This window comes from Oenanthe melanoleuca, chromosome 4 (assembly GCF_029582105.1).
Source record: "Oenanthe melanoleuca isolate GR-GAL-2019-014 chromosome 4, OMel1.0, whole genome shotgun sequence".
Taxonomy (NCBI): domain Eukaryota; kingdom Metazoa; phylum Chordata; class Aves; order Passeriformes; family Muscicapidae; genus Oenanthe; species Oenanthe melanoleuca.
In genome coordinates this window covers 67,093,826-67,120,352 of record NC_079337.1, presented here as the reverse complement: position 1 = coordinate 67,120,352, position 26,527 = coordinate 67,093,826, and the positions used below count along the sequence as shown (strand labels likewise).

Sequence of the window (26,527 nt, the reverse complement as noted above, 5' to 3'; positions counted from 1 at the left end):
ATGAGGCTGGCTCTGCCACTCCCTTCTCCATGTGCTCACCCACCACCTCTGGCACTAAAGGATTTTTTTTTTGCTGTACCAAATTCAGCGTTTTCGTGGTTTCTCCCCTGTCTGGTGAGTCTGATTTGGGACCTGCTGCCCATGAGATGCTCAGGTGGCCTCCTCAAAGGGTTGGCCAAGGTCTTGGTCACCCTCAGAAACAACAGCTTGCCAAATTCCCCCTCCCCTTAAAAAATAAATCCCAAACTTGCAGAGATACACAGCAGCTCAGGCTGAGTGTGGGAATGGATGTGCAGGAGACACTGAAGTCCTTTACAAAGTCTGTTTTTCTGACATAGTCTCATCTTGCCAGGGAATTTTTCATAAAACACAACGTGCCCTGCTCTTGCTTTGTGCAGCATTGTCCTCTAAAACCTTTGTTGTATTATTTGTGTGCAAATGATGCCCACACCAACATTTTCTGTGAAATCCCACCTGCTAAACTCCCCTTGCTGAGGCACATCAGGAGTTTTGGGGCCTCACTGAAACCTCTTTGCTCTGCAGGGTGACTGTGTAGAAGCCTTGGTCTATCCAGGCCTTTCTTTTCTATGCCTGTGTCTTTTTTGGAAAGCAAATGAATTTTTGTGGGCCCTGAAATAAAAGCAGTACCTGGGCTTTGTATCTTCTCCAGAAGAGCCCCAGCAGTTTTCTGCTGGGAGAATCATGGAATCTCCTGAGCTGGAAAGGACCCACAAGGATCATCAGTCCAACTCCTGGCCCTGCACAGCACAACCCCAAAAATCAAACCTGAGAGAATTGTCCAAACTGAGCACAGCACAGGAGCTGGGACACAGCACTAGACTGAGGCAGGGCATTTTTAAATCATCCCCAAGTGCTGCAGCTCCTCCAGCCCAGCTCCAGACCCCTCTTCCCCCAGCCCAGTCCCAGAGTGGTGGCTCCCAGCTCAGAGGCAGCTTTTCCCTTTGTGATGCTAAACATCAAGGAAGAGATAATTAAATTATATCCACACGATTACATGGACGAGTGCAGGGAGCACCCCAGAGAGATTTGTCCTTTGTCCCTGCAGGGGGCCCTGGGTCTCTCAGAGAGGCCAGACTGGATCCTGAACAGGGAGAAGGGAGCATCGATCTGGATTTGGATTGATTTTGGGTTGCCTTTTCTGAGCAGCTTCTTCACCTCACCCGCGTTTTGGGGCGCTGCACCCACCCTGAGTCCTCTGCCTTGACCCACATGGCATCCAGCTGCTCTCCGGAGGGGTCCCCCATTCCAGGACCCCATTCCAGGACCCCCATTCCCGGACCCCCATTCCCGGACCCCCATTCCAGAACCCCATTCCAGGACCCCCATTCCAGGACCCCCATTCCCGGACCCCCATTCCAGAACCCCATTCCAGGACCCCCATTCCAGGACCCCATTCCAGGACCCCATTCCAGGACCCCATTCCAGGACCCCATTCCAGGACCCCCATTCCAGGACCCCATTCCAGGACCCCATTCCCGGACCCCATTCCAGGACCCCATTCCAGGACCCCATTCCAGGACCCCATTCCCGGACCCCCTTCCCGGACCCCATTCCAGGACCCCCTTCCCGGACCCCATTCCCGGACCCCATTCCAGGACCCCGTTCCAGGACCCCATTCCAGGACCCCATTCCCGGACCCCATTCCAGGACCCCAATCCAGGACCCCCATTCCCGGACCCCATTCCCGGACCCCATTCCAGGACCCCCATTCCAGGACCCCCATTCCCGGACCCCATTCCCGGACCCCATTCCAGGACCCCCATTCCAGGACCCCCATTCCAGGACCCCATTCCAGGACCCCATTCCAGGACCCCCATTCCAGGACCCCATTCCAGGACCCCAATCCAGGACCCCATTCCAGGACCCCCATTCCAGGACCCCATTCCCGGACCCCATTCCAGGACCCCCATTCCCGGACCCCATTCCCGGACCCCATTCCAGGACCCCATTCCAGGACCCCATTCCAGGACCCCATTCCAGGATCCCCATTCCCGGACCCCATTCCAGGACCCCATTCCCGGACCCCATTCCCGGACCCCATTCCCGGACCCCATTCCAGGACCCCAATCCAGGACCCCATTCCAGGACCCCCATTCCAGGACCCCATTCCAGGACCCCATTCCCGGACCCCATTCCAGGACCCCATTCCAGGACCCCATTCCCGGACCCCATTCCAGGACCCCCATTCCCGGACCCCATTCCAGGACCCCCATTCCAGGACCCCCATTCCAGGACCCCATTCCCGGACCCCATTCCAGGACCCCATTCCAGGACCCCATTCCAGGACCCCATTCCCGGACCCCATTCCCGGACCCCATTCCAGGACCCCATTCCAGGACCCCATTCCAGGACCCCATTCCCGGACCCCATTCCCGGACCCCATTCCAGGACCCCATTCCAGGACCCCATTCCAGGACCCCATTCCCGGACCCCATTCCAGGACCCCATTCCCGGACCCCCTTCCCGGACCCCCATTCCAGGACCCCATTCCAGGACCCCCATTCCAGGACCCCATTCCAGGACCCCATTCCAGGACCCCATTCCCGGACCCCCTTCCCGGATCCCATTCCAAGACCCCCATTCCAGGACCCCGTTCCCGGACCCCATTCCAGGACCCCATTCCAGGACCCCCCTTCCCGGACCCCATTCCAGGACCCCATTCCAGGACCCCCATTCCAGGACCCCATTCCCGGACCCCATTCCCGGACCCCATTCCCGGACCCCCTTCCCGGATCCCATTCCAAGACCCCCATTCCAGGACCCCATTCCCGGACCCCATTCCAGGACCCCATTCCAGGACCCCCTTTCCGGACCCCATTCCAGGACCCCCATTCCAGGACCCCATTCCAGGACCCCATTCCCGGACCCCATTCCCAGACCCCCTTCCCGGATCCCATTCCAGGACCCCATTCCAGGACCCCATTCCAGGACCCCATTCCCGGACCCCATTCCAGGACCCCATTCCAGGACCCCCATTCCAGGACCCCATTCCCGGACCCCATTCCCGGACCCCATTCCAGGACCCCGTTCCCGGACCCCGTTCCCGGACCCCATTCCCGGACCCCCTTCCCGGACCCCATTCCAGGACCCCCATTCCAGGACCCCATTCCAGGACCCCATTCCAGGACCCCTATTCCAGGACCCCAATTCCCGGACCCCATTCCAGGACCCCTATTCCAGGACCCCATTCCAGGACCCCATTCCCGGACCCCATTCCAGGACCCCATTCCAGGACCCCGTTCCCGTAGGAAGCAGCTGCTTCCCGGCCGGAGCGGCGCTGCGGGGCTTGCACAATTCCGGGATGAATCAGCAGCACATCTGGGCGCCTGCTGGGGCCGCACAGTCACATTTTCCCCTCCATCCCAGCCCGCGGTGAGCTCTGGAGCCCCGGGAAGGCAGCGATCCAGCCGGGAGCGGCAGGCACAGGAGCCGGGCTGGCTTTGCCCTGCAGGGGAAATAACTGGGTCCCGTCCCTGTGCCCGAGCCGGGGTGAGAGCCAGCGCTGTGTGCCCAGGCTGTGTCCCTGGGACGGGACATTCCCCTCTCCCTGCCCCTGAGCCCGGCCCCATGGCACAGGGCCGGTCCTGCAGGGCTGGGATTTGTGGGGTCAGACTGGGGGGAGAGCTCAGGGTGAGCTAAAGGAGATGGGGAGGGATGGGGAGAGGATGGGGATGGATGGGGAGAGGATGGGGATGGAGAGGGAGAGGCTGGGGATGGATGGGGAGAGGATGGGGATGGATGGGGATGGAGAGGGAGAGGATGGGGATGGAGAGGGAGAGGATGGGGATGGATGGGGATGGAGAGGGAGAGGATGGGGATGGAGAGGGAGAGGATGGGGATGGATAAGGAGAGGATGGGGATGGAGAGGGAGAGGCTGGGGATGGAGAAGGAGAGGATGGGGAGGGATGGGGAGAGGATGGGGATGGATGGGGAGAGGATGGGGATGGATGGGGAGAGGATGGGGATGGATAAGGAGAGGATGAGAATGGAGAGGGAGAGGATGGGGAAGTGGAAAAAGGCTGGGGGTGGAGAGGGAGAGCTGGAGATGGATAAGAGGAAGATGGGGAAGTGGAAAGAGGTTGGGGATGGAGAAAGGGAGGATGGGGATGGCAAAAGAGAGACAGGGGAAGTGGAAAGAGAAGTTTGGGATGGAGAAGAGGATGGGGATGGGAAAAGGGAGGATGGGCAAGTGGAAAAAGAGGCTGGGGGTGGAGAAAGGGAGGATGGGGATGGGAAAAGGGAGGATGGGCAAGTGGAAAAAGAGGCTGGGGGTGGAGAGGGAGAGCTGGAGATGGAAAAAGGCAGGATGGGGAAGTGGAAAGAGGTTGGGGATGGAGAAAGAGAGGATGGGGATGGAAAAAGGGAGAATGGGGAAGTGGAAAAACAGGGTGGGGATGGAGAGAGGGAGGATGGGGATGGAAAAAGGCAGGATGGGGAAGTGGAAAGAGGCTGGGGATGGAGAAAGGAGGATGGGGATGGAGAGGACCCCAAAAGCAACAAAAACCACCAACAAACAAAAATAAAAAACCACCCAAAACCCACCCAAAAAAAGCAAAAAACAAACAAACAAAAACAAACAAACCCAAAACCAAACCAAAACCCAAACAAACAAAAATCAAATAGGCCCCAAAAGACCCAAACCAAAACAATTAAAAAAAAAAACCAAATAAAAATTTAAAAAAAAGAAAGAAAAAGAAAAAGAAAAAGAAAAAGAAAAAGAAAAAGAAAAAGAAAAAGAAAAAGAAAAAGAAAAAGAAAAAGAAAAAGAAAAAGAAAAAGAAAAAGAAAAAGAAAAAGAAAAAGAAAAAAAGAAAAAGAAAAAGAAAAAGAAAAAGAAAAAGAAAAAAAAGAAAATAAAACCCCCACTTTCCCACTTCTCCAAGGAAAAATGGGAAGCTGGGGAGGTTTGTCTGCAAATGCAGAGCTGTACATCCCACAGGTGAACTCCTGGTCCTTTGTTGGAAAATCCCAGCTCTGCAGAGATGGGGCAAGTGAGAGGAGTTTTTTAAAATATTTCATTCCATTATCAGTCTCACTGAAGGGTGAAAAATAAGAGATGTAAAACTCTATGCCATTCTATCAGAAGCTCACTTATTTCTAAATCAGCTAAAGGAAGCTGAAGAATTCTTTACAAATCCATTTCTCACAGTCCTTCTCTGCTGAGAGGCACCAAGCAGCCCAAACTGGCTCCTTGGACCTTTCCCAGCAGGATTTGGTCTCTGTGAATTGTTGCCTCGTTCCTCCAGTCAGACCCAAGGGTGATGGAGGGAAGGGGACAGCACTGGGACACCTCCCTGATGCCATTTGATCTCATTATTAATCAATATTAAATGGTTGATCCAGCACAGCTCAACCACCATCCTCCTCTCCCTCAAACCAGAGAAGGAAGGAGAATTTCTCTGCCTGCCTTGATTTTCCCCTGCCATTTCCAGATGATTACCTTTACACTTCAAAATTTAGAAAAGGCAGCAAAAAACCTTGAGCACAGGGCAGGGAGTTTGGGCTCATTAACCAGCAAAGCACAACGAGCCACGACATTTTTGTCAGCATTTGTTGGAACAAATCCAACATGCAGCTCCCAAATTATCCAATTACTGCTAATTCCCATCAATAATTCAATTATGGGGGTTCCACACAGGCTTCTGAGCATCTCCTGTGCTTGCCCTCCTCAGGGTCACCATGGCAAGTCCTGGTTTAAATGACAGGTTATCTGCCAATAAAGGCAGGAGCTTCTCTTTGAAATGGAGAATGTAAACCCCCTCCCTACAAATTATTATAATTTTGAAATTAAGGGGCTCTCAGGCAAAGATATGGGAATCAGGAAGAACAGTTCTTTACTAGGAAAATTAAAATAGAAATGCAGTATTACACAGAACAATCCCAACCCTGCCAGAGTCAGAATCCAAGCTGACACCCGTCAGTCAGTCAGGGTGTTGGCACAGTCCCATTCAATGGTGGCTGCATCCTCCTGCAGGGGCAGATGTGGTTCAGCTGGAGCAGTGCTCCTGGAGAAGGTGCAGTTTCCTCTGAAGGTGCAGGGATGATGTGGAAAGGTCTGGCTTTCCTCTGGAATCCAGTGGCAAAGGCTGCTCTGGTGTTCCAAATGTCAGTTTTGATCTGGGTAGGAAAGGCTTGGCTCCTCCCCTGGCTGGAGCATCTCCCAGTGGGATGATGGAATTTTATCAGTCATGCCCTGGGACTCAGTGGCCATGAACAGGAGATATCTCCTGGAGGGAGGATGGGCTGTGGGAAGATAAAGATGATTGCCCAGCTGGTTTAAAGATGGCCCATGAGCAGATAATGTGTGCCAGGAGATCAGGGGCACTGCCCCACCCAGGTGGGGACAGAATCCACATTTCTGGCCACATCCTGTAGTGCAACCCAAGATGTGCCCAGAGATCCACATAACCCCCGAGCATCTTCTGGGAATATCTGGGCAGGCTGTGCTGCAGGGAGGGATGCTCTGGGAGGATGGAGCTGTGCAGATCCCCACACCCTGGGCTGGGACACAATGATCCAATGACACCAATGATCCAATGACACCAATGATCCAATGACACCAGTGATCCTCGGCGTTCGTGGTGATCCGGGCACTGAATCCATCCCCTTCACTTCTCATCCCTCCAGCGATGTGAATCAGCACGTCTCCTTCCCTCTCCATCCCTCCTCCCTCCAACGTGCCCCGCTCTGTCCGCAGCAATTAAGGGAGATTCCTCCTGCAGCCAAGGGCAATTCCCGGCTCATTAACCCGGCAGGACACGGCAGGAGGAGGGAGGACACGGAAAAAACAGGGCTGGGTGTACTTGGGGTGCTGCTGCTCAGGGATGGGGACAGGGGACAAAGTGCTCAGAGCTTTTGGGGTCTTGGGATTTAGTCTGTTTGCATTGGAACAGTGGGGAATCAGCACAGAATCGTGGGTTGGTCACCTTGAAGGACTTCTGGATGCTGAAGGGTTTGCCAGCCTCACCCCAGCAGGCTCTCTTGAATCCTGCAAGAAATCCTTGGAAATAATTAAAGGGACAGTTTGCCACAACTTTTCCTTCTCCATAAGAGTGGAGGTGCTTTTCCTGCTCTGAGTTTACCTGCAGGAGGTGACAAAAAGGAAAAAAAAAACCCTCTAAAAACACAAGCCCTGGATTCTGGATGGTCATTGCTACATTCACTCCCTGACACCAGGACCACCAAAGAGCAAAGCTGGTCCTCCAGCAGGGAATCAGTCACAGACTTGTCTGGGTTGGAAGGGACCTTAAAGACCCTGCAGGTCCCACAGGCAGGGACCACCCCCCTGCTCCTGCCTCTCTCACAAGGATGTGCTGAGCTCCCAGCAGCTCCTGGGATGGAGGAAGGGATCCAGGGTCATTGGTGCAAAGAGGAGAGAGGCCAAGAGAGCTTTCATGCCTCAGCATCTTAATTGAAATGGTTTTTCCCCCCTCCTCCCCCTGGTCCCAGCCCAGCACATCCAGGCTCTGTCAAGGACATCTCCTGTCCTGGTGCTGTGCACTCTGCATCCCCCAGGAACCACTCACATCTCTTTAATTAAATGTCAAGATATGCAGAGGTTTGTTGGTTTTTTTTACCTTTTAAGTGCCCTTTGCTGGGAAAGATTCGTGGAGAGCTCAGTTACCATGTGGTGAGGAGGGGGGAGCTGTGGGTAGGAAAACTGTGGGGAAACTGTGAAAACAGCCAGGCAGGATCCCCTGAAATCCTTTGGGTTGTTGTTTGAAAGGCTGAATATCAGGAAAGGTTCCTCATCCAGAGGGTGCTGGCACTGCCCAGGCTCCCCAGACATGCCCTTGAATCAAATGCATGAAGATAATCAGTTATGTTGTGAATTTAATATTCCTTTGTTTAATTTTTGTTAATTTTCTCTTATTTTAGCAGGTCTCCTATGACCTGACCCTGTGCTGTCTCATGATTTTAAGTATTTTTCAGAATTCCAAGAATATTATCTGAGCTTCATTGAAAGTCTCTTCTGAATTTCTAGTCTTGTTGTTTTCCTGAGATGTTATTACAGAAGTTCTCCAGGAGCCTGCCATGTTCAAACCATCTCATCCTGAAGAAAAACTTCAGAGAGAACAAGCTGCTGAAGGAATTTGATTTCTTTCTCACCCTGAAATGTTTAATTGTAGCTTTTGTTCTTAAGAGTCTTGGTTTTTTTTTTAATAAAAAGAGGTCAAGGAGTTCTCTTCAAATTAGAATTTAGGCAGTGGCCAGGCCTTAATTCTACCTGGAAGGGAAATTGTGTAAACCCAGGTGTTTTCTGCATCAAAATAATATTCCAGTCGTTTTGGGCAATTTGGCCCTATCAGTATAGCAGCTGGAGCTAATTTTGGGGTGAATTTGATGCTCATTTTCCAGAGATGACCATCTAATTCCTTACTGAATCAAGGCTTGTCAGCTGTTTGCAGACTCTGAGATGACCCCTGACTCACTGACTCCAGAGCTCCAGGAGGGTTTGGACTCCAGGGATGCTCAGGGTGGGATTGTTGGGGTGTCTGTGCAGGGACAGGGGCTGGATCAGAGATCCTGGTGGGTCCTTGGGACCTCCCCAACACAGCTGCAGCTCCTCCATCTCCAGAGCCAGGGCATCACCCTGGGGGAAGGCAGCCCTGTCCTGCATCAGTGTGGGACATCCTGAAGGACCAAAGGTGCTTCCCTGCAGCAAAGGGCAGCCTGGCACCACCCTCCAGGGGTCTGGGGACATGAACCACAGAGTCACAGAATGGTTTGGGTTGGAAGGGACCTTAAAGCTCATCTCATTCCACCCTTACCATGGGCAGGGACACCTTCAGCACCCCAGGCTGCTCCCTTGGACACTTCCAGAGGTGGGAATTGCACAGCTGAGGTGCTCCCAGCCCGTTTTGACTCTGCACTCTGGAGTCAGCTCTGTCCCTGCTGGATCTGCTGGGAAAGGCTCCGTGTCCGACCTGGAGAGGGGCCAGACGCTCCCTCTGCAGCTCAGCAGGGCTGGGTGCAGTGCTGGCACTGCCAGAGGATGTTTCTGTACAGTCTGTCCTCCCAAGGAGACCTGGAGATGCAGCAGGACAGGAGGCAGCAGGCAGGACTCATTCCTCACTCCATCCTCCCAGGAACACGCTCAGCTCCTGTCCTGCATCCTGACCCAGGTCCCTGCCCCAGGGCCAGTGTGGCACCTGGGAAAAGCCTTTTTAATCTTCATTTAAACTTTTAAAGTTTAAATCTTTTTTAAAGATTTTTTAAAAAAAATCTCTTTTGTAAATCCTGCAGTGGTGACAGCAGGATTTGGGAGTTACCCTTGCTGAAACCCAAAAACTTGGGAGTTTTAAACTTTCTGACAGACCCCCTGGAGAACACTGCTTTTGACTTTTTTGACTTTTTGGAGAAGGATTCCAAATTTGAATAATAAAAAAATTGAAATCATGGGTGTGTAGTCAAATAAAAGTGTGTGGTGTCACATGGTAAAGGGTCTAAAATTTGGAGTTTTTAAAATATAGTAATAAGTGTGGGACAGGATGGAGGTTCTTGGGAGTTGTCTCTTTCTCCTTTTTATAACTTCTTCTTCATGATTTCAAGTAATAGTTTTTATTGAATTGTTAATGCTGCACTACAGGTCACAAAGGTTTAGTTATTAGGTCAAAAATATAAATAATATAGATGTTAGCTTTTAATTAAACTGTTTAGCTTTAAAAAAACCTTGTAACTGACTAAATTCACCTCCATTTTCTCACTTTTAACTCAATAACTAAAAATATTACAAAATTCTGTGTACCATAAGTAAAATTGAAAAAACAACTAAACCCAAACCCCCCAAAAAATTAATCTATATCCATTCTATCCTAACTCTAAATAAAAACAAAACAAAACAAACAAACAAACAAAAATAAAGAAAAACAAAACCACAACATACAAAACCAAACAAACCAAAATTCACCAAAATTCAGGTGGAGGGATGGTGGATGGTGCAGTGGGCAGTCCCTGCACCAAAATAAAGAGAAGAAGTTATTCCCCTGCCTGGGTGGAAGGCCCAGGGAAAGGGAGGCTGGAGAGAAACACATCCCATCTTCAGTGAAACCCTTCAAAATCTCCAAATGCTTGAAGAGAAAAACTCCAGAGTTTAGAAAGTGCTTGTGCTGGATGCCAGGAGCTGCCTGGGGTGCCAGCCCTGGTGAGTTGGTGTCACCCCACGAGCTGCCCTGGGATGCTCAGCCCTGCTGGGGCTGCTCCTTCTCCCCAGTTTGGGGACTGGGTTATCTGGGAGGCATCACAGCTCCTCTGGTGGGATCTCATTATGTGATGAGCTGAACATCTGGATTAAAATAGATCAAATAGGCACTAAATCCTAAATAAGCCTGGGAGCTCAGTGGCTGCCATATGCTTCCTACTGAGATGCTCAAAAAAACCTCTCCTTGCCATTCCCTCACACTGCAGCAGAGTTTTGTCCTCCTCCCAGCTCAGGGACAAACCTCCCTGCTCTGGCCATCCTCTGGACCAGCAGCCTGAGGCTCTTTGAGGCAGGGATGTCTGGAAATGGGAACTTACCCCACTGTGCAACAGATCTGGTGATGGGAGTGAAAGGAATAAGATCCAAAAGAGGATGAAAAAGGAAGGAAACCTGAGTTTTGCTGCTCAGCATCTGAAGGATGCTAAAAGTCCCTTAATGTTTGGGATTTTAGGCAAATCCTGTAGGAACACAGTGAGTATTGATGTTTTGTTGTTTGTATCCAAGAAGAAAGTGGAGGTCAGGTTCTGGATGGAGAGTGAGGAGGCTGGGATGGACCCAAGGCTGCTGCAGGAGGATGCAGACTCATGGGATGGTTTCTGTTGGAAGGGAACTTAAATCCCATCCCATTCCACCCCTGCCATGGGCAGGAACAGCTTCCACCAGCCCAGGCAGCTCCAAACCCCAATGTCCAGCCTGGCCTTGGGCACTCCCAGGGATCCAGGGGCAGCCTCAGCTTCTCTGGGCACCCTGTGGCCTCCCCACCCTCTCAGGGAACAATTTATTCCAAATATCCCATCTCAATCTCCCCTTTCCAGGGCAGACTCAGGGTTGCAGCTCTGCCTTCATGCCCTGGGAGCACAAAAATAAGGTGTGGCCACTGCCCTTAGGTCATGCTCCTTATTTAGCTTAGCAAGACAAGGGCTAAGGTCCTGGGAGGCCTTGGCAGCTTGTCCTGGAGCTGTTTTTAGCCCTTTCCAGCTGATTTTAGCTGAATCAGCACGTTGCCCAATGGTCAGATGAGCATTGCTGGTGTGGCAACCAGTCTGCCCAGCAGCCAGGCCTTCCACCAGCTTTCACCCAGCCTTGTGCAACTGCATGGTTCCACCCCAAAAACATCCAACCACCAGTGAGGGTCTGTCTGAAACCAGGGCTGGTTCTGTGACCCAGCAGGCTGTTTGTGGGGTATGAGAACAGCACCAGCCAGGCCACCCTCCAAACTCACAGCAAAAAATCTGTGATGCTGGTGACCAGGTGTCTTGGGCTGCAATGCAGGATGTGGCCAGCACTGTGAATTCTGTCCCCATCTGGGTGGGGCAGTGCCCCTGATCTCCTGGCACACATTATCTGCTCATGGGCCATCTTTAAACCAGCTGGGCAATCATCTTTATCTTCCCACAGCCCATCCTCCCTCCAGGAGATATCTCCTGTTCATGGCCACTGAGTCCCAGGGCATGACTGATAAAATTCCATCATCCCACTGGGAGATGCTCCAGCCAGGGGAGGAGCCAAGCCTTTCCTACCCAGATCAAAACTGACATTTGGAACACCAGAGCAGCCTTTGCCACTGGATTCCAGAGGAAAGCCAGACCTTTGCACATCATCCCTGCACCTTCAGAGGAAACTGCACCTTCTCCAGGAGCACTGCTCCAGCTGAACCACATCTGCCCCTGCAGGAGGATGCAGCCACCATTGAATGGGACTGTGCCAACACCCTGACTGACTGACGGGTGTCAGCTTGGATTCTGACTCTGGCAGGGCTGGGATTGTTCTGTGTAATACTGCATTTCTATTTTAATTTTCCTAGTAAAGAACTGTTATTCCTAATTCCCATATCTTTGCCTGAGAGCCCCTTAATTTCAAAATTATAATAATTTGGAGGGAGGGGGTTTACATTCTCCATTTCAAAGAGAAGCTTCTGCCTTTATTGGCAGATAACCTGTCCTTCCAACCAGGACAGCACATAATAAATCTTGGTTAATTTAATTTTTACTTTATTATAATGATTTTTATTTTATTATCCTTTCAAGGACCCAGTTTCTCAGGAATTGCTGGTGTTCCCCACCACTGCCAGGTGCTCCTGGGCTGCACCCCTGGAAGAAAAGAGGTCGAGCTGCCTTATTTGTGTCTGACTTGGTCCTGGGGTCAGATGAGGTGACACTGGAGGTGGGATCCTGCTGGATCAGGCCCTCCCCGAGCTCCAGCAGGATTCAGCAGAGATTCTGCCAGGCTTTTAATAGTGGACTCCTTCCCCCAGCCGCCCCCAACCATGGCACGTGCAGATCATCAGCTAAAAGCCTGCTGTGGGCTGCCAGCCCACGGTTGTTTCTCTAAATAAACCTTCCCCTCCCTGGCTGACTCTCCATCTCCCTGCAGAGGGATGGATTTTATTCCTGGGGTTCAGAGCCTGGGCAGCCTCTGGAGCTTTCTCAGCACCAGCCTGGCTCCCTGGATGCTCCCCCTGGAGCTCTCCTGCCCAGCAGAGCCATCTCCTGCCTCCTCCCCACTGCTGGGCACTGCAGGACACAGCGTGCCCTGCACAGTGCTGGAAGCTGGCAAAACTCTTGGGTCAGGCTAAAATGTTGCCAGGGGCTCTGATAAAATGGGAAATGCCCCCAGGCTGTGAGTCACCAGCACGGTGCTGCTCCCAAAGTCTCTTCTGCAGAGCTTGGACCCCTCCAGTCCCCCCCAAAAAACCAGGGCATGGAGGGTTGAGCAGCCAGAGGATGTTGGGGGACCCCACTGGCCCCTCAGCCCTTGGTGCCAGCAGCACTGAGGCAATTTGCTGCCTGACCCCAGCTCCAGAATGAGATCTGTCATGCTTGACTTGACCTGTTGGCCGAATCATCAGTACGTGGGGAATGCTGGGCTGGTTTTTTTCAGCTGTGTGGAAACAAGGGGACGGGGGAGGAGGGAGAGGGACGGTGCCTGGCTGTGTCCTCTCCTCTCCTCACGTGTCCCTCACCATGCTCAGGCCACTCAGAGCACGTGGGACCTGCTGCAGCATCAGCAGGAGCCCTAAGGAGGAGTTTGCTGCTGGCCTGGATTTTGGGTGGGTCCTGAAATGGGACCAGGGTTTGCTCCTCCAGCCTGGGACTGCTTGGGGCTGTTTCCTCAAGGAAGCACAATCTGATCCCCCCACTCTGGTCTCCCTGCTGTGCTTTTCTCACAGCTCCTTCTGCCAAAATCACGCAGTTCCACGGGTTCAGAGGGCAGATTGAGCACAAGGAATGACTTGCTTCATTTGGGGAAGGGAGAGCAGACAAGAGTCAGCTTTGCCTTCGTGTGTTAAGGCAGTGCTGGTGCTCCCAGAGCTCCCAGTGACACCCCAGTGCTCCCATGGGGCAGCAGCAGGGCCCCACTCCAGCCTGGCTGTTCCAGGATGGGCTGGATCAATCTGAGATAACCCAGCCCCTGCTCAGAAAACACCTGCAAAAACATTGCAGTGAGCCCAAATCCTCTGGCTCAACCCAAACCTGTGCCCAGCCTTGCCCAGAGCAGAAGGACAGAGAAATACCAAAGCAGCTCTCCCAAGAGCTCTCTGCTCAGGATCTCTGGCCCAGCTGGGCACATCAGGAGTTATTTTTGGGTTGTGTCTTTTTTAGCCTGCTGTGATCAATAGGAGTGACCCATCACACAATCCAATAGCAGATCAGCAGGGAGAGCAGGAGAGGAAAGATTTTCCTCCCTGTGGTCACAATGGCACACAGCCAGCTGTCCTTCAAGGAGGGGGAGAAACAGCCACTCCCTCCAAGGGATTCTCCTCCTTTTATTCCCAAGGGTTTCCAACAAGCCACCTTTAGGTGCTTCAACATCCTTATCACCTGGTAAAAATTATCCTGTGGGGAGATAACAGTGGATCCAGCAAGGCTGTGTTGGAGTGGGAGAGCTGGAACTCATCTGTGCTGCTGAATCCCTGGGTTATCCTGCCATGGCCCTGCCATCCCTGACCTCCAGCTCCTCCTTGGAGCAGCAAATTCCTCCCAGGCAGAGTAGCAGGAGATGGTAATTTGGGGAGTTATCCATGTTTTTTGTGCTGGATCTTGTTAAAGGGGTGTCCTGAGGGCAGGGTGCTGCTCCTGGTCTGTACTTGTGGCTAAAAGAAACATCCCAAAAGTGGGATCAGAGCAGGAGGAGCAGCACTGAGCAGCTGTCAGAGGATCTGCTCCCAAGGGAGGGTCAGGTTTCCCAAAAAAGTGCCCTCCCCAAGCACTCACAGCCTGGGTCTCACCTGGGGCAGCACAGGACACTGCTCCTTCCACTGGGAAAGCAGATTCCTGCTGAGATGGACCCCAGGCAGCCAGAGCTGAGACACTTTTTGGCCACCACCTGAAATTTCCAGGCTGTGTCCTTCTCCAAGCTCTTTCCTGAAACACCAGGAGTTATCTCTGGGTGGTGAAAGCCAAGATCTCTCCTCTCTCACTGCCTCAGGAGCAGCAGGAATTGCACCAGCAAACCTTCACCTGCCCAGCCACATTCCCTGGCTCAAGCTCTTCCATCCCAGGGTCTCATTCCCACTGTTTTTACCAAGGTTCCAGAGGTTTCTCCCCCTTGGCTGCTGCCCTTCTTTCCTGGCATCCACAGGCTGCTGCTGCAGGGATCAGGAGCTGTTCTTTCATGAAACCTCCCAGTGCTGTTTTTCTTCTGGACCATCCCCTGCTGCAGACTGTGAAGAATTTATCACCCAAACACATGAGGACGACAAATGTCAGGCACTGGGAGGTGATGGATGGATCAGGGAAATGGAATTAAGCAGGATTTTGGCCAGAAAAGATCTTCAGCACATGGTTCAAAGCCCCACCAGCCAGGAGCCTCTTACCCCTTCTGATGGGGACACTGAGCCCCAAATGAGGAGGAAACACTGCAAACCACTGCCCAGTGCTCTCCAGGGCTGAAAACTTCCTTCTCCCTGCTTGAGTACATGATTGAAACCCCACAGGAGGGATTTCCCTTCCAAAGCTCCATCACACTTCTGATTTTTCTTCAAAATCAGTAAAATCAGGAGCAAAGTCACAAGGAAGACAAATGTCAGGCACTGGGAGGTGATGGATGGATCAGGGAAATGGAATTAAGCAGGATTTTGGCCAGAAAAGATCTTCAGCAAATGGTTCAAAGCCCCACCAGCCAGGAGCCTCTTACCCCTTCTGATGGGGACACTGAGCCCCAAATGAGGAGGAAACACTGCAAACCACTGCCCAGTGCTCTCCAGGGCTGAAAACTTCCTTCTCCCTGCTTGGGTACATGATTGAAACCCCACAGGAGGGATTTCCCTTCCAAAGCTCCATCACCCCTCTGATTTTTCTTCAAAATCAGTAAAATCAGGAGCAAAGTCACAAATTCATAGTTCTCCCCCCCTTCCCACGATCTCATCCCTGCAAGGACAGAGTCCCTCCCTCTCTCTGCAGTGGGGATGCACAGGCTCCTGCTCCCATCCCAGATGGCATAGCCAGCAGCACTGGCTCCGGATGGACATGTCACAATAAAACCTCCTTTCTATTTATACAGAGCTTGTGACCTTCAGCTGTTGCTACACCGCCCTGGACGCAGCACAAACAGATTTTTCAAACATCCTGGAGTTTGTTTCTGAGAGGTGCAGAGGTTCCCTGTGTGTTCCAAGGGGTCACAAAGTGCAGTGAATCCAGACCTTTCCAGAAAGTGGCTAATAGCCTGATTTTTTCTGTCTGCATCATCATTTCTGGGGTTAAACTTAGTATTTAAAAACACAGATGGGCTCAGTTTAAAGACTGGGAGAGGATCCAATTGTAAGTTGTCCAGCTGGTAAAACACCCTCACTGCTACAAAAACGGGTGAACTTGGGAATTCATCTCCCTCTTCCCATCACTGCCTCTCCCTGTGCCTTTTCTCCTCTGGCAAAGCCATGAACCCCCCAAAAGTTCTTCACAGCACAAATGGGGTCAGCCCATGAGCCACTCACCCCTTCCCCCCATTGCACAAACCCATCTGACCTCTCTGCATCTCTGGCACGAGTCAGCCTTCCCAGACCATTAAAAATGTGGTGTTTTCATCCATTTCCTCCAGTTTTTCTCTGTTCCCTTGGAGCACAGGCACAGGAGGGGGATGCAGGACTGACCTTTGGTGGGATGTGGAGCTCCTGTGCTGGTGCAACCTCTTGGTTGCCTTCATTCATTAGGAGTATTCCACACAATTATGCATTAATTCATTAATTAATGGGAGGGAAGTTTCTTCTCTGGGCTCCAAGCTCAGCTCCTGCCCTTGGGCAGCAGAATGTGTCAGCCTTAGCTTTTGTTTTTTGGAGTCCCAACATCAGGAGGAGCCTTTACACCAAAGAGGGGATTACAGGGTGTCCTCAGTTGCTGTTTTATGGGGTTTTTTTTGGGAGATGGAGGATGGCAATGAGGAAGGACAACAAGACTTTCTACAAGTGACTGAAGCTCTTGTAGTCCAGATCCATGGAAAAAGCATTGCTGGGAGAGGAATTAATATAAAATTAATATAAAGCAAATTATGTGTGTTTTGGGGAGGGGAGAACATAGATGTGGGAGGGTCTGGGTGTTTATTGCATGTTCAATAAGGAGTATTTGGAGTCAGGAAAGAAATCCCAGTTTTAAAGAGAGTGAGGGAGAATATCTGAAGATGAAATAACTTTGACAAGGAGGGATTGGCTCAGGGTGGTGTTTCCACTAAAAAATGAAAGTATTTTCCCTCCAAGCCTGCTTGGCCCCCCTTGGCTGGCTCAGTTCTGGGGGAAATGAAGGATGGGACACAGAGGAATGTCCCTGGGAATGGGACAGAGGGCCAGGGCTGCCCCCCCCCACTCAGGGACCCCCTTTGCACTGCAGAGAGTGGCTGGCATCACTCTAGAGACCTGCTGACTTTCAAAAGAACCCAGTTATTGATTTCTGGGGCTGTGCTTCTCCCTGGAGGACTGGAAAGAGCCCAAGGAGGTTGCCTGGGATGCTGTAAACTGTGACTCTGAGAACAGCCTTGCTCAAGCAGGACCTTTCCTAATGGGATTTGAGGCCAAGGTCATTCCCCCAGGCTGCTCTCCAGCAAGCAGGCTGGGAGGGGATGGAGGATCTGCCAGCCAAAGCTACTCTCCCTGGAAGCAGATCCCAAAAAAAAAGGTAGAAATCAGGATAATGATGTTTTCCTGCTGAAACCTTTCTGTGGCAGAGGCAGAGATTTCCACCTTGCTGAAGTGGCTGATGTGGAGAGCCAAGAGCCTGTGCTAAGAAGAGCTGGGAGATGATCACTTGCCACTCAGAGGTGTGGGGAGAGATGCTGAAATGTCCCCAGAAATCAGCTCCCTGCAGGGAGGTGTTGCTGTATGGGGCTGTGGAGCCCCAAAAGGACACAGTAACATGACCCCTCCTGCAAGCAGCAAAAAAGAGCAATTTATTGAAGAAAGCCATGGCCTTTATATAAAAGAGATAATGCAAAACAAAGCAGCAAAGATTCATTGGTCAAAGGAGGGAACACCTCTTTGAAAACACGCCTCTGTGAAAAACATCATGCAGCTCACATCTTCAGCAGGAGTTTAATCATTGTTTTGAGTTCTTGGCCTTGGGCAGCCTGAGAACAGAGCTGCTTTCTTGGTCCTCATCCTAAAGACAGGGAGGTCCACAGGAAAATTGGTTGTGGCTGTCTGGCCAGTGTTGGGTACAGGGATGTTCCAGGCATAGGGAGCTGAGAGGCCAAAACTCCATTTCCCACCTCAAATAGATGTCCTAGACTTGTCCTAGGCTGACAGAATCATCCAGGTGGGAGAGACCTCCCAGATCCAGCCCAGCCTTTGACTGACTACCACACTCCACTGAGATGAATCCTCACATTCTCACTTTCTGAACATTTCCAGGGATGGCAACTCCATCCTGAGGAGGCTGTTCCAATGATTAACCACTCTGCCAGTGAGGAGATTTTCCCTAATATCCAACAAAAAACCTCAACTCATGCAGAGGAAACAAGCAGTGATGCCTCCAGCAGGGAGGTGATGCCAATGGAGACCCCATTCCAGGTCTGCCTGCTCCTTGTAGTGCCTCAGATATTCTGGGACACCTGCAGAGCTCTTGGACACCACCTGGAAAACTGAGCTGAGCTCAGAACAACACAGACAAGGAGCTGGGATTGCTGGCATTGGTGTGGGCACAAGGTGTGGTTATGTCCTTGAGGAGTGGGGCTCCAGGAGTGGGCAGTCTGCACCCTGCAATGTCCAGCACTGCAGCCTGAAAATCTGGGAATTGTACATCAGTTGGAAGGGACCTTAAAGAACTCGTTCCAACCTGGGGTTTTCCATCTTCCACTATCCCAGGCTGCTCCAAGCCCTGCCCAGCCTGGCCTTGGGCACTCCCAGGGATGCAGGGGCAGCCACAGCTTCTCTGGCACCCTGTGCCAGGGCTCATCACCCTCCCAGGGAAGGATTTCTTCCCAACAGAAGAGCCCTCAGTGCCCAAGTCTTTGCCATGAACAACAACCAACCTCCCCCTGACTCCAGGGTGATCCCCAGGAGAGCCCTGCAGCCTCCAAGGCTGCACACCCTCCCAACACGATCCCAAATAAAAGGTCCCTGCTCTTTCCCCTCTAAACATGAACCCACAGGGGTGTGAAAGCTGCCAAAGCCAAGCTGAGCCTGCAGCTTGGTGTGATGGATGGCAGGGCTCAGCTGGGAGCTGTTTAATTTGGGTGAAAGACACTGTGTGGGAAGCAGCCCTGCCTGAGCTCCAAGGTGTGTAGGAGCCAGCTCGGTTTCATCTCAGCTGATTCTAGCAGCAGAGTGTTGCTTTGGAGAAAAACTAAATGCTGGGAGCTGTGGAGGGGGATGGAGGTCAGGACAAATGTCTCCATTCACTTTGGCAGGGATGAGAGCAGCAGAGGAGCTTTCAATGGGAATTTCTCCGTGGAAGGACCCAGACAGATCTGGGGTGGTGCTGGAAGAGGAGAGAACCTGCAGTGAGCCTGCCTTGGCCAGCTCACCAGGCTTGGGACCCTGGATTCTCACTGGGAGGAAGCCCTGAGGCAAAGCCAGCAGTGTCCCTTCACCATAAAGTCACACATTGCTTTGGGTTGGAAGGGTCCTGCAAAGGTCATTTGGTCCCACCCCTGCCATGGCAGGGACACCTTCCACCAGCCCAGGCTGCTCCAAGGTCTCCAGCCTGGCCTTGGGCACTGCCAGGTATCCAGGGGCAGCCACAGCTTCTCTGGGCACTCTGTGCCAGCACCTCCCCACCCTCCCAGAGAACAATTCCTTCCCAATTTCCCATCCATCCCTGCCCTCTGGCTGTGGGAGCCATTCCCTGTGTCCTGTCCCTCCATCCCTTGTCCCCAGTCCATCTTCAGCATTAGTTCTTCAAATTCCTTAGTTCTTGTGATGAGAATTTTTGATTCAGAATCCCATACCCCAAAGACCTCTTGTTCTTTGCATGGTACCCCAAAGATATCAGCTTCTGCTCCTTCTCCTCAAAATCCAGCAAAACCACTGATACTCCCAAGAACTGCTCCCAGACCTCCTTGATCTCCAGCGTGCTCAGCCTGCCACGATGAGACAGCCCTTGGCTCTGGTGTTCCTGAGCACCCCCAAACCATCTGCTCTCCTTTCAGCCCTCTCCTGGGTCCCTGTGAGGAGGAGGAGGCTCCAGCTGAGAGAAAGGGACAGGCCGCCCACTCGTGCTGAGTAACCATTGCCAAATTGGATGCCAGCACACACACACACACACACACACACAAACATTTCCACCGAGGCTGCTCTGAACAATGGTCCCTTGATGATCTGCTATCTCAAACACTTCTGCCTTTGGCAGCCCTCCCTGGGGAACAGGCAGTTCAAGCCCTGACCCTCCTGCTCCTCGTGGGCACCTCCACATGCAGCTCTGCCCTCTGAGGGGGGGAACAGGACGTGATCCCTGCCCTGGGGGTTTGCAAGAGAAGGGTTGGCATGTGGGCAAGGGCAGAGAAACTGAGAAAATCCCTCTCCTCATCCCCATTGGGCCTCCACTGCCCCCTTGGAAAGCCTGGCCAGCTCCCTGGGCACAACCCCAGCCCCACTTTGTCACCATCTTCCCAGATTTCCTTCAGACATTGCCATGGTGGCTACAAACCCATGGGAAGAAGCTGAGGGAATGCCCAGCCGAGGTTGGTCCTTTTTTCCAAGGGTGTGACAGAGCAGTGACACCAGAATCCCACCCCAAAGGTGTCCCACTGACAGGTGAGCCCCAGTTCTGCAGGAAGCACTGGGAGATGTCTGAGCCCAGGAAATGGGCTGAGCACAAGGTGAGAACAACTCACGGCTCAGGCAGCGGAGAAACCAGTGCTGGCTTTCCTAAAGCAAAAAGGGAAAAAGGAGTGAGGTTCTCAGAACCAAAACGTTTGACCTGATCATTATTTGTGATGCTCAGGGTCTTTGGTTGTGTTCCCTGGCTGCCTGGAGAGATCCTTCCAGAGCCCCCTCCGTGCACGGCGATCCCGGCTTTTGCACCGTCTACAGATAGTTGGTGCGTGCTGAAAAGAGCAGATCTGAAGCCACAGTTGGCAAATTGCACCAACAAGCATATTCCCAGTGAGGCATTGTTCCAGTTTGTATATGTCTGAAAAGAACTGTTCAGGCATATGTTAAAGTTGGCACCTTCTCCCGGGGACTCGCTGCAAGCTGACGGCTGGAGCGTGATAACCACAGCAAGGCACAGAAAACACTCAGCAAATAAGGGAAAACAAAGTCCACTCGGGGTGTTAGAGGGGCTGGGGTGAGGGTGAGGGCTGGGGGCAGAGTGCTGACCCCTGGAGAGAGAGCTCATCCCAGCCTGCCATGGGGAATCTGCGTCTGTGAGCACTTGGAGAGGGATTGCTGCAGAGGAGAGTGAAAATCCTGCAGCCCCAGTGCTGGTCCCAGAATAATCCTTATCAATGCTCATCAATCCTCATCAATCCTTATCAATCCTCATCAATCCTCATCAAAAGCTCAGTGACTGCAATGGAAGAGTGAATGGGGGGTGTCCTGCAGCCCCAAGGAGGCAGCACCTTGCAGTGGGGATGGACTCACTGAGGGTTCTCAGCTCCCAGGGATGTCTGGACCTGGCAAAATCCTCTCCCTTGAGGGTCCTGGAGAATGCCAAGGGGAAATATTGTCCTGTTCTGCTCTTCCTTGGGTGTCCCTGGACAGGTGCTGGGCTGGTGGAACTGTAACACCATCAGAGCATCTCTTAGCAGGGCTGGGTTAACTTTTGGACTCAGTGATTTTAGGGGTCCTAAATGATTCTGTGATTCTGATTCTCAGCTACTGGACCTGCCCCAGCCTAGGCATGACCCATTTTGGGTAGGTGCAGGCTCCCTGTTTGTTCTCTCAGGGTGTCCAGGAGCATTCCAGTGCCCCTGGAGCTCCTCTCCCAGCAGGAGCAGCTCCACATTTGTGCTCAGTCCTGGGGGTGTGTGGTGGGGTGACAACTGGAGCAGCACCAGAAGCTCCATGAAATTCCTGTAGGACACCTCCTACCCTTGCATGACCCCCAAAAGAGGCTGCACTGCCAGGCTCAGAGCAGAGCAGGCTGCCCAGGAAGGACAGGACAGGACCCCCAGCTGTCCATGCAGGACCTGAATTGCTCCATTGCCTGGCAGTGCTGGTGGGAAGCAGCAGAACCCCACCCACAGCAGAGGTGCCTTTGCCCAGCCAGTCCAATCCCAGTCCTCAAAGGCTGTGAGTAAGTCAGGGAGCCTCAGGTGCCCTTTCCATCCAAGCAGGATCACACACAGCCCCTGGAGCGCTGTCAGCAACAACCTGTGCAGGGAGACACAGCTCTGGGGGAGCAGCTGAGGGCCTGTCCAGCACTATCAGCAGGAATAATTCATTACCCACCCTGCCATTTCACTGGAGAGCTGCAGGATTCAGTGGCAGCAATTCCTGCCTCTTTCCTCCCTCCTGGGACTCCTGAGAGACGAGCAGGAGGGGTGTAACCTCCATAAATCCATGGAAAGGCCACGGGGAGAAGCAGAACGTGTTGCAGGAGCTAAACTTGCTGCAGGAAACCCAGTGCTGGGGTGAAGCCTGGAACAGAGACATGTGCCACCAACCTCTCCATGGACAGCAGCATGAGCTTTCCCTTTTCCTTTTTTCCTTTTCCTTTTCCTTCTGGCCCCTCTCATTTCTCCTTGGAGAAGACAACTCAGTGCAATGTCACAGTCAGGTGCTGCCTTGGCCATTTGGGTGTCCCTTTTTCAACTCTTCCACGTAAGAGGGAATTTGGGGAGTTTGTCCCCCCTCCCCCATGAGTTCAGGTCCTTGGATTCTCTTTGGGATGGGAAAAGTTGTTTCCTCTCCCACACTGACTTTACATCCCCATCCCACCCCCACTGGAGATCCCAAGGGATTCAGGCTGTGCCCCCTTCACCCCAAAGGGCTCTGCTCCTGGAAATAGGGACCAAAATGGGATTTTCACGGTGGATACAGGCAGACAGACTTGACTCCCCCCCCCCCCAGCCTTGCCTGTCACCCAGGGGCTGCCCCTGCCCCCCACACACCCCCTGCAGCAATGCCAGGGCTCACCTGTACTCGGGGGCTCTTTTTTGGGGGGCACGAGGGCGACGAGGCTGCGGGGGACAGAGCCAGGGCACCGCCAGACCCCAAACACCGCCTGTCCCGGGAGGTGCAGGAGCAGCACGGCAGCAGGGACAGAGCCCTGTCCTGGGGGGGCGGCGAGGGAAGAGTTAAAGGCACGGCGAGCAGATCCTCCTCCATCCTGCCCGTCCTCGCTGTTAGGCTGCCGCTGTGACAGGGGGTGGGGTCGGGGCTGGCCGCCGTTTGCCGCAAGAAGGGGGGGGAAACGTGGCTGCGAATGTGTGTGTGTGTGTGTGTTGGTGACACAGGACAAAATGAGATGAGACCCCCGGCACGGCAGCGGCCGCCCGGCTGCGGTCCCTGAGCCCTGCCCGCTCCCTGCGCATCGCTGCCCGCGCCCGGCAGCCCCAGCATCCCCGCCAAGAGTAAGGATCGGGCTGGGGAGCGACTGGGAGCAACTGGGAAGCGCTGCTGGGATGGGGTGGGGGGTCTCCTGGGGGTGGAGAGAGGTGGGGTGCGCTGACAGCGAGCTGGGGGGGACCTGATGCTGGAGCTCCGCTCGCCTGAGCCACCCACCCAGATGTAATTTGGGGGGGGGGGAGGGGAGGATTTTGGGGAGGGGGTGGGGTGGAGGATGGGCTGCCAGCGCCGGTTTCGGGTGTGATGGAGGGGAGGGAGCCGTGTTTGTGCCTCAAGTCGCAGCTGCCTGGATTTGGCCCCGCGGGGCCATCGGGATGTGACAGCACCCAAAAATAGAGTGCGAGGCGGGGAGGAGCGGCGGGGGGGCAGAGCTGTGTGCCAGAGCCAGGGCCCGGTTATTACCCCTCGTCACCTTTTCCCCATCCTCCTTTATTTATTTCTCGATCCCTTTGGCAGCGATGCCGGGGAGGGGAGCGGTGGCTGGGGCTGGGGGTTGGATCCACGGCGAGGAGTGATTAACGTGCAGTTGCTGGGAATTATGTCATTGCCTCGGTGCTGGTGGCCCTCGCCCAGCAGCGGCGGGGGGGAGGGAGGGAGGACGAAGAGGGATGTCACGACACGGGGCTGACACGGGGCTCCCCGCCTGAGCTTCACCCCGGAGCCTCCCCGGCTTTGCGAGGACTTGGGTACCCAGCCTGGCTCCGCACCCCGATGGGGGATCCCGCTCGGGACATCCCCCCGGGCTCTGCAGGGATCGAGGCAAGGGCTGCACGCCCACCCCCCTGCCCGCTGCCCCCGGGGGTCCCAACGGCGCAGGGCCGGGTTCCTGCTCCTCCCGCTGCCTCGTCCCGCTCGCTGGCCCCGCAGCCGGGCTGGGAGGGTGAAGGTGAGCATCCCCTGTGCCCCCTCCCCGGGAGAGAGCGGGGCTGGAGCTGCTGCACTGCAGCGCAGAGCCCCATCCGCGCCTCTGGGTGTGCCCGGGGGGAGCAGGGACCCTCTTTGCCGCCCCAGCCCCTCCTCGGAGCCGAGGCGACAGCCTGGGGACCTGTGGCTGCCAGCGGCCCCCCAGGCCAATGATCCCTGTGCTCCAGAGGAGGGTGTTGGGCTGCTGGATGCTCCACACCCTCCTGGGCATCCCCCTGGGCATTCCTGAGCATCTCCCCCTAAACATCCCCAGAGCATCCCCTAGAACATCTCCTGAGCACCCCCGAGCATTCCCTGAGCACCCCCGAGCACCCCCGAGCATCCCCCCCTCAAACATCCCCAGAGCATCCCCTTGAACATCCCCCGAGCATCCCCCCCTAAACATCCCCTTGAACATTCCCCGAGCACCCCCGAGCATCCCCCGAGCACCCCCGAGCATCCCCATGAACATCCCCCGAGCATCCCCCCTCCTCTTCCCCACGTGCGGAGCTGGGGAAGGAGCACAAGGCCTGCCAGTGAGCCAGGCACGGACCCCGCTGCACATCAACAACCTCCTCGCTGTGCTCCACACCCCCGAACCCCCGCGCAGCTCCATCCGTCCCCGTGCGCCACGGCAGCGGCTCGGGCACGGAGAGGAGCGGCTGCAGGGAGAGGTGCTGGAGGTAGGAAGGGCGGCCACAGCTCCAGCGGGGCATTTTCTGGCGTTTTCTACCCCACGGGAAGGCGGGGGGATGCCGACAGCTCCCTGAATTCCAGCGGGGAGCCCGCGGGTGCGCTCCCAGCCGGGGGATGCTCCTGCCCCGTGGGACAACCCTCAGCTCTCCACGCTCTCCTCCAGCGCATCCTTCATCCCCAGACCTGCCCGGCGGCGGATTAAGCCCTGCAGGGAGGTGCTGGCATTAAGGGGGAAGGCGAGGCTCCCCCAGTTTGGGGCAGGCAGCCCTGGCAGGCTGCTCCATCCCCCGGCCGTGCCCTCTCCAGGCGGGCTCCGTGCGCCGGGGGTTTGTTTATGTGTGGCCCTGGTTGGAGAGGCGATCTGCCGTGGCTAAATATAGCAGCGATGCTGTCATCCGAGTTCAGCCTGGCTGGGGAATTTATTTTCTGCAAAGGCTGGGAGGCGAACGGGCTGGAAACAGGCGTGGAGATGCCGGAGCGGTGTGTGTGATTCCCTGTCTGCGGGCACCTCGCCCCAGTGTCGCCTGGTGATGGCAACAGCCAAGAGCAGGAGTGTGTGGAGGGGCTGGAATTGTCCCCAATGGCTCCCCGGGGGCATTTAAAAAGCGGCTTCATGTCTCCATTGAAGGGAGAGATCCTCTCCTCCTCTAGCTCTTCCTTGCTGGGATCAACTCCCAGCCCCCCCAGATGTAAAGGGAGCAGGGAGAGAAGTCCAGCATCTGGGAGAGAGCAGCAGCTTTCCTACAAGAGGTGGGACTGGGAGAGCCCCCCTTCCCTGGGGCTGCAGCATCAGCCCTGGGCATCCCCTGCTGCCTCCACACCGGGAGAAGGGCACCTTGGATCTCCCATCCCGAGGAGAAACGGGAAAAGAGGCAGGAGGGAGACAGGTCCCCCTGACTTGCAAAAAAAAAAAAACAAAAAAAAACAAACCAGGCAGATGGGGAGGGTGTTTTCCACATGCACTGTGAAAACCACGTTGCATCAGCACTCGCTGTGATAACTCCATGTGGATGGAGCAGGAATGTGGATAAACTGGCTGCAAAAAAGTTTCTGAAGGGAGTTATATCCCGACAGGGAAGGTTAAGAGTTAAGAGGGTGTTGCTGGAGCTGTTGAAGGGTTTAAAATCTGCTTTCTCCCGGAGAGGAACTGAGCCATGCCCGGGGCTGTCAGAGGAATCCAGCAAGCAAAGGGTGAAACAAGGAGATTTCTTGTTTGCCTTCACAGAGGATCTTTCCCATTAGTCATTCCTGTCACAGGAGCTGGCAAACATGGTTATTATTTGAGGGATCTGAAAGTGAAATGGAGGCACCAGACCTGCCTTCCCTCGGGTTTGGGGAGCAGGCAGGGACCCCCCAACCCCTCTGGCTGCCCCACACCTCTGCTCCATGGGGAGAGCTGTGCTGGGCCCTGGATCCATCCTCTGGTTGTGGGAGCTCTCTCCAAGGAATCTGGGCTAGGGAGGGGCATCCCATCCTTCCATCCCAAACCATTCCAGCATTCCAGGGACACCAGGAGCTGTGGCAGGCTGTGATGCTCGTCCTGGAGGTGGTGGTGGATCAAGCACCTTGAGATCCTGCAGTAATCCAGGTGGTTCTCCAAAAACACCCAAAACTCAGCCCTGGGCACCTCCATGGGGGAGAGGACCAGGCTGAGCCCCACCATGGGTGGGAAGAAGGTCCATGGAGCTCCCTAAACAGCAAGGAAAGCAAAGAGAGCTGTTAAGGCAGGGATCAGGAAATGGGGATGGCTCATCCCTTGTGATCCAGAG

At 54.1% G+C, this 26,527-nt stretch overlaps 1 protein-coding gene across 1 annotated transcript in view; it reads left to right on the top strand.

The window, feature by feature from the left end:
* The first annotated feature begins 22,952 nt into the window (after nt 1–22,952).
* LZTS3 (leucine zipper tumor suppressor family member 3) overlaps nt 22,953–26,527 on the top strand; it is a 49,183-nt gene continuing 45,608 nt past the window's right edge. The window contains exon 1 of the mRNA XM_056489242.1: nt 22,953–23,164. The gene's annotated coding sequence lies outside the window, so the exon portion shown is untranslated. The remainder of the gene's footprint in view (nt 23,165–26,527) is intronic.